General features: G+C 40.4%; 1 pseudogene; it reads left to right on the top strand.

Annotated features, from left to right (window-relative positions):
• Nucleotides 1-3,023: 3,023 nt before the first annotated feature.
• Nucleotides 3,024-6,617, top strand: LOC146158224 (intelectin-1a pseudogene; annotated as a pseudogene).
• Nucleotides 6,618-8,012: the final 1,395 nt, after the last annotated feature.

The following is an 8,012-nucleotide window of genomic DNA, read 5'->3' as shown; positions in this document are numbered from 1 at the left end:
TTTCACAGTCTTTGTAAAAAAAAAAAACAGTAAACTTCGTCACATTAACTGAAAGATGATACAAGCTCGTTTCGAGTCTTAATGAAGATGATGTCGATCCACTCGCCTGTTTTGCTTTACAATTCATTGGCAAGCTAGATTACAGATCCGTGCATTGTGCACTTACGTTTGTACAAAGATTATCAAAACGAATACTTGTGGTAAATCTAACTGTTATAGTAGGTTTGTAGAGCTCTTCTGGCAAATGTAATTTTTATTCCGACGTTTCGACATTCAGTGTTATTTACCCTGATGAAGACGACCTGTATAGGACGTCGAAACGTCGGAATAAAAACTACATTTGCCAGAAGAGCTCTACAAACCTGATATTATGCCTGGCAGCAATAGCTTATATATCTAACTGTTATAGTGTTCTTTAATATGCCGGTTAGTTTAGACGCTTTTGGCTAAAATATATTAGTTTACTAATCCGCAATGTGACATACAGTACAATAGTGTCCATTCTTTCGCAGCGTTTAAAGTATACGACAACTTAAAGCTGTATTCGCCGCTATATAAACTGATGTGCAATTAACAAACTGAACTGAATAATGTCCCATATATTATAGTTTATACTGTTACAGCAACGCGGGGAAAAAAGAAAGCATTAGGGCCAGCCAAATATTAGGAAACAACGTTACGTTAAAATGTGGCATAGTAAAGATGTATCCAAACAAGAAGTTCCGTTTTGGAAAACCCGGTGGCTTTAAGAAACATTGAATTGAACGCACGAATTAAAACGCCTAGTTTCCTTTGGCAAATGACCAAGCCTAAAAGCTTCCTGACTTCAAAGATCGGTATTTATTGCTAGAAGAAATACCCGTTCTTAACAGTTGAATAAAGTATTTGCCAACTTTAAAACCATATCGCCTTAAAATTCGTGTTGAATCAAGTTTCTTTGCCTACGGGCGTTGTCCTGAAGTAGAATAACTACCGTTGCAATAAACTTGGTATTCTGCCAATTTTACCCAAATTTTGTGTGGTTAAACAAAATGTAAGACGCTGTAGAACGTTGGTTAAAGTTTGTTGCTAAAATTTGGGGTCCACTTCAAACAAACGGGCAAAACTTAAAACCCAATTTGAGGTGTTCTACTGTCTATGGCCTGCCCTTTTTACAAAGGAAGTAATTAAACATGAACATTTCAAAAATTAAGGCAGCAATACAATGAACCTAAACTCCACATCAATTAACATTACGAAGTATCCAGTAAAATAGTATTCAAAATTGCTCTAAATTAGTAGTAGGCCTACTCAAACTTGTTGTTACCCAGTCCATTGATCTGTTATAACCAAAACCTTTTTGGAAGTTTGTGCTCTAGCTAATAAAATTCATTAGTCAATAAAATAAAAATGTGTTGTACAGACCCTTTAACACTTTCTCCCAGAGAAACCTGCGAGGCGACCTTAAGTGCATTTTGTTCTAATACCCAAAATTTTGTTGTCTAAGCGTCTGCTTCAATAAAGTCTGGTCAGTTAGTTGCCGGAGAGAAACTCAACTACGGCTACGCATACACCGTTCATCAGTACACATTCAGAAATGAAACAGGTGCCATATATCATTGTGATAAACAGTGAGTTTTAGTTTACATGACCATTCTTAAACGATCTGTTGTTTTAATACTGTTGAAGTGAATAAGGAGGTATGTTTGACGATATTTCTTGAAACGAAATGTATAGGAAACTCACCATTTATTTTACACATATAAATATGCAAACCTTTCTAAAAGATTCGTATTAATGCGAATGAAGTGAAAAATTTGGGTAAACAAATATCAACATGTTTTTGACGTTATCAATTGGATGACTTTTTGATGAAATGTTGCAAAACACTTGTTCAGAAAAAAAACGTAAAAGGGTGCGCACTACTAGGCCCAAAACATCTGTTTGACTCGCTAACATTTCAAGTATTTGACCTGAAACTGAAGTTGACTAAGCCAATATGTAAAGAGTTGTCTAAAGGTTATAAACTGTTTACAATATGACCTCCTTTGGGTTGACACACTTAAAAGAAGTAGTAAAAGTGTGCACAAAATCGTTGTCACGCATTTCAAGTTTGGTCAAAAAAATTTAACTGTAGCGTATCCTTTTATTATGTGCGTTACGCGACATGCTACACGCGACACGCCTATTCTATCGTGCTAGTGCCGAGCGGTCATTCGCTCGGTCATTCGAAAATACAAGCTGACGTGTGCACTGCTCTGGCTCCTACAAATGATGAACCCGGCAAGCAAAGTAAGTGCAAGGTTAAAAACACATTGCTAGGCTGTAGGCTAGCTTATGTTCAACGCACTTCAAACCTAATTCTATGATGGACGAAGAAAATGTCGCAGCCGTTGCTGTTAAAATTCCGCCATTATGACCACAAGACGCCGAACTATGGTTTTAACAAGTGGAAGCACAATTCACTGTGAAAGGCGTGACACTATCGAGAACAAAGTACCACAATGTGGTAGCAGCAGTGTCACCCGAAATCGCCGCCGTTCTGCGGGACTTTATAAAAAACCCAGATGACGCGAATCCTTACGCGCAGTTAAAATACGCACTCATCAGCAGGGTTTCGATGACCAAGCATCAACGCTTACAGAAACCTCTTCGACATGAAGACCTGGGCGATCGCAAGCCATCAGACATGTTGCGAGAAATGCAACATCTTATGGGCGAAGAAGATTCGAAAAATTTGCTTCGCGAACTTTTTCTTCAACGATTACCAGGTAATTTGCGAGTGGTGTTGGCAACACTTGATCTGGAAGTATCAGCTTTGGCGCTGAAAGCCGACAACATGATTGACCTGTAGACACGTCACCCATTTTGGCTCAAGTCAATCAACTGCAAAAAGAAATTGCAATTCTGAAGCGCAATACGCCGCAAACAAGAAACCTGCGCGACGCTCAACAACTGTGCTGGTACCACAGGTGATTTGGCCCTAAAGCACAAAAGTGCGTTTCTCCCTGCGAGTACAAGGAAAACGCCTCAACCAGCCACTAATGGCGGCTAGTGCCGCTGGTTGTTCTCGCCGCCTTCTCCACGTTAATGACCGCACCAATGGACAAAGGTACCTCGTGGACTTCGGTGCTGCGATCAGTGTTGTTCCTGCCACAAGGGTGGATCAACTTCCTGCAGTCATGCTCGGCATTCGCACGGCCCCGAAGGAAGACATTGGTTGTCCTGCCGCGGAGCTGGTGTGCGGCACGACACTGCGGTTACCAGGGGAGTTTTTCTCACCACCGTCACACGGCACCTCTACAACCCCAGCGGAGGTAACAACATTCCTGTCCAACTTCCGGAAATCAATGGAGAACGTTCGCGCCATTGCGACATCACGATACAGACAATCGCATAGTAGTGTACCGCGTATACTCCAATCGTGTAAATTTGTTTTCGTGCGTCGTGGCTGTCATAGATCGCCCTTACAGTGTCCTTACGACGGCCCGTTTAACGTTATAGAAAGAACAGTAAATTTTTAAAAATTAATGCTAATGGCCTTGTAGATACTGTCTCGATTGACCGACTTAAACCGACTTACACTGATTTAATAAACATGGAAAATACTCGCCCCACTTTTACCCAATGTTTACCGCAACGTCCCGATATTCCTTGTATACCACCGCAACCCTCTGTTCCCATTCGACCGAGGTTAACTCGACGTGGTCGCGTTATTACTGTGCCTGCTCGTTACCGAACGGGACTTTGTAGCGTATCCGTTTATTATGTGCGTTACGCGACATGCTACACGCGACACGCCTATTCTATCGTGCTAGTGCCAAGCGGTCATTCGCTCGGTCATTCGAAAATACAAGCTGACTTGTGCACTGCTCTGGCTCCTACATAACCAAGGGTAGTGGGAACGAATTTCATGATAAGTCTGTTGCATCATAGGATTACCCATGGTACGTTTGTGCCCCTCCTAATAGCATGGAATCCAGATATCAGGTTTGCCAAGACGTGTGCAGACGCAATCTCCTATAGTGTTCTCCAAACTAAAGAACACCAACATCGTTTAAAATGTTTTTGCTTCGTGCCTTGGTAACTTAAATATGCTAGTTTTGTTTGGAATCGCGCGGAATCACTTTATATTATGATCTGACGGGTTTGGCAAAAGCGACAGAGTCACTGCCTGGTCCAGACGTTTACAAATCCGGTCGTTGAAAGCGATATTCAAGATTGCTTTGAGCACTTATTTTTTTTAGCGCTGCCGTAGACATCACACCCTACAGTCAGCGCTCCACAAAAAACAATAAGTAGATCAACACATTTTGACTGGGACTAAATATTTGCAATACCTCGGGACTACCACAGAATCTTAACCTAAGTGGCAAATTTTTTCAATATATTATTCGATAAAAACAAAAGGCATATTGACACGCTTTTAATTCAGGCACTTACGGTAAAGTTAAATTGACTTTCGGGTTGTGTAGACATTCTGCTAGGTTTACTCGTGGCATCAGGGATCAAACATTAATATGACAAATTTTCTTCACGCGGAATATGGCAAATAACGAGCAGGAATAATATCTTCGTGGCACGTTCGAATTTCAAGTGCTATAGAAAGGAAAACTTTTATCCACACAATTCATGTAAACATTGTCTCAAGATAATAAAGCTTAGACAATGCTCTACATTATGTTGTGTTGTGTTAACGCGTATGTGGTTTTAATATTTACCGACGTAATGAAAAAAGACAAATTAACTTTGTTCGGAATGTTCACATCTGAAGTATTTCTGGAAGGCGAACGTGACAAAAGTACGTGGAACCTGGCCGCAAAACAATCCAACGTTTCACAACTGGACTTGTTGTTGCGTGATCATACCCAGTATATAAATGCAAACGAAGTGCAACCCACTCATTTCGGCTACAAGAATACTCTACGTCGTCATTATGAACAAAGTGGGAGCAATTGTCCTGCTAGTGATAGTAAAAATATGTTGCATTCAAGGAGCTACTCAAGGTAAGGTATAGTTCTACATTAGGTTTTCTGTAATAAAAGTTTTAGCAGCAACTATTCAAATTGATTTTGTAGCATGTGCACACATGACATCCATCGTACCTTACGCTTAACAATGTTATTTCATGGTGATTTTTTAATTGTTGTACCGCGGTCCACATTTAACCTTTTGCGAATCAACACATGTCGAATTGACTGAAAAATATATTAAACGACTTTGTGCTATCAAGATATGGTATATTTGCATTGTTATGTAACATTTTGCTAAACCTACAATAGTATTTAGCGCTACTTTATAGTTTAACATTTTGATTCCGTCCTCTGTGTTTGTAGCTCGGAACGAATCGTGCAAAGCGTTACGCGAAGCCGCAGGCTCAGTGCTCCCCAGTGGCATCTACACTCTGGCTGATTCGAACGGCTTCCAATACCAGACTTACTGCGACATGTTGACCAACGGGGGTAGCTGGTCGTTGGTGGCCTCGGTACATGAAAATAACGCGCATAATAACGGTCGGTGCTCGCCCGGTGATCGATGGTCAAGCGACCAGGGAAACTCAGGTAATCAGCTCCGTAGCCCGAACTGGGAAAACGAAAACACGTTCGGCAACGTGATATCGGCAACTGCTGATGATTACAAGAACCCCGGGTACTTCAGTATCAACGCCAAAGACGTGATGATATGGCAAGTTCCCAACGAGACGCCCTTTCCGAATTGGCGAAAAAGCGCCTACCTGCGCTATCGCACCGATTCCGAATTTCTGCAAACTTACCAAGGCAACCTCTATAACCTGTTTAAGCACCATTTCCCCATAGTTTCTGGGCAAAAACAGTCAAACGGGCCTTCTGTTCCAATAATATTCGACGAAGGCACCGCCTCGAATTATGTTGCGCACTTCGGGCCTAGCACAAAGTCAAAGATGACCCCGGGTTATATGCAGGTAATTTTGACGTATGTACAAGCGAAACTTTATCCATTTTTGTCTGTTTAAAGACAATATATTGTTCCCAAAGACGCCAAACATACTGCAGTATGTTACGCGGAGCAAACACAAACTTTACAAAGTGCAACTTTTGTGGTTAAATTATAAAAAAATAAATGCTGTTATTTAAAGAAATATGCAAATAATATTTATATGCCGAATGCATAGCGTACGTTTTTAAACTGAAGGTTTGCCAATCAAACCAACTAAACGCACATTTTTTGCGCTTTGTGAGATAAGGCTGAAACTGTAGTTTTGATACATCATTACGAAAATTTTTCAGGCCCCATAAAACAAAAATACTGATCCTGATCATTGATCGGGTACTACCATGGTTGATTTTATCCGTTTTTGTATTTTTTTATACCAGTCTACTTTTAAAATCTGCTTCGTTGATTAACAAATTTTTCCTTTTCCTCAGTTTCGAGCTATTACAGTTGAAGACAGGGCGTACGCCTTATGTCCAGGACACAAAGTTGCGAACGGGGTCGACAACCATGCCGAGTTCAGCTGCCTTGGCTCGACTGGCTACAACGTCCACGCCAACATGTGCGGTGATTTCGCTGGTTGGTCCTACAGCGGATATGGAAGCCACACAACCTACAGCGTTGACAAATACCTAATCGAGTCAACGTTTCTGATATTCTATCGCTAGTCTATACAATCTAAAAAAAATATGTTGAACCTGTAATTTAACGCGATGAATAAACTTAATTAAACACGTGCAATTGCGGTACATTAATTGCAACCATAAATTACGTGATTTACAAGAAACGCAGTTTATGTTATAACCAATGCTTATGTCAATACCAAGGCAGTAAGTTAAAATAACGTACGTGCAGTCGGTTTAAAACAACACTCTCTTGTCCGCCCCTGGCCGACAAAATGAAGTTAAGTCCGCGTCAGGCTACGACTCCACAGTACGGTATTGCACCCATCCAAGTGACGAAAATAAGGTGGACAAACAGAAATCGACTCCCATGGTTGTTAAATAACTCGCAGAAATATTCTAGTTAAGGGTTCTTAACCTTTTTTGTATGCTTTACTCTTTTATCAAAGACAAATATCAGATTTACCACCTTTTCCCCAATATATAAAAGATGCTCATTCATGACGTAACAATGAAGTAACTTATGAATAAAAAGTATCAATTAGCACAGCATAACTTTACCGATACTAGACGATAAAGAATCAATAGGCTACTAGGCTAGCTTCGAAATAGCAGCTGATACGAATTAGGAAAGTAGGCTATCACTACCTAAGAAAGTAGGCTGCCAATGGCACAATTTTTCTGTCCAGCCAACTGATGTTGATATTTTGATTTATATCTCATTTACACCTTAAATCGAGGAAATTTCCCCCAGGTTAAAATAATGCAGTTCTGGTCTATGCTATTCCACTTTTTACGAACTATAATGTGCGACCTTATCAGTTTCGAATTTGCTGCTGCGCAACCGCAAGTCGAAATTCGGGCAAATTCACCGACTCAGGCGATCCCGAATCCCCAGTAGGCCTAGTCTACGGCTTTCGCTTCACAGGCTTGGTTTAAATATGCTTAATTTTACCAAAGGTGAAATCCTTAATCGGACGAAATATAAAATATTTAGGGCAGGGGTTCTTAAACTTTTTTGCCTTGTATCCTTAATTTTATTTTGCTTCGCGTGGACCAGTATAGGCAAGAAATGTTTAGGGATGACGTCATAAATCGACGAGACGATACAAATAGACTTCAGAAGTATGTTGTTTTTGTCCAAAAAATGTATAGGTAAAATGGAAGGTAAATGCAATTGAGTGGAAAAACGACTTATTCTTAATTAAACTTTTTTTTTTAAATTAATTACGTTTTAAATATAGAGTAATATTTCAATTAGACTTTTATGGATAACCTAAAACTAGTTCACGTGCCCCCAAGGGGCCCATAGACCCTAGTTTCAGAGCCCGTGAGTTAGGGCATTGAAAGGTTCCCTATCACGTGTTAGGGTTGCACCAACACCTGTGACGCACTTGCATATTTGTTGTTCTGGTATAGGTGCTTCAAACTGAAAACTTC

Source organism: Ascidiella aspersa, chromosome 3 (assembly GCF_963924565.1).
Source record: "Ascidiella aspersa chromosome 3, kaAscAspe10.2, whole genome shotgun sequence".
Lineage (NCBI taxonomy): Eukaryota > Metazoa > Chordata > Ascidiacea > Phlebobranchia > Ascidiidae > Ascidiella > Ascidiella aspersa.
The sequence above is the reverse complement of the archived record's forward strand: the minus strand, read 5'-3'. Positions and strand labels throughout refer to the sequence as shown.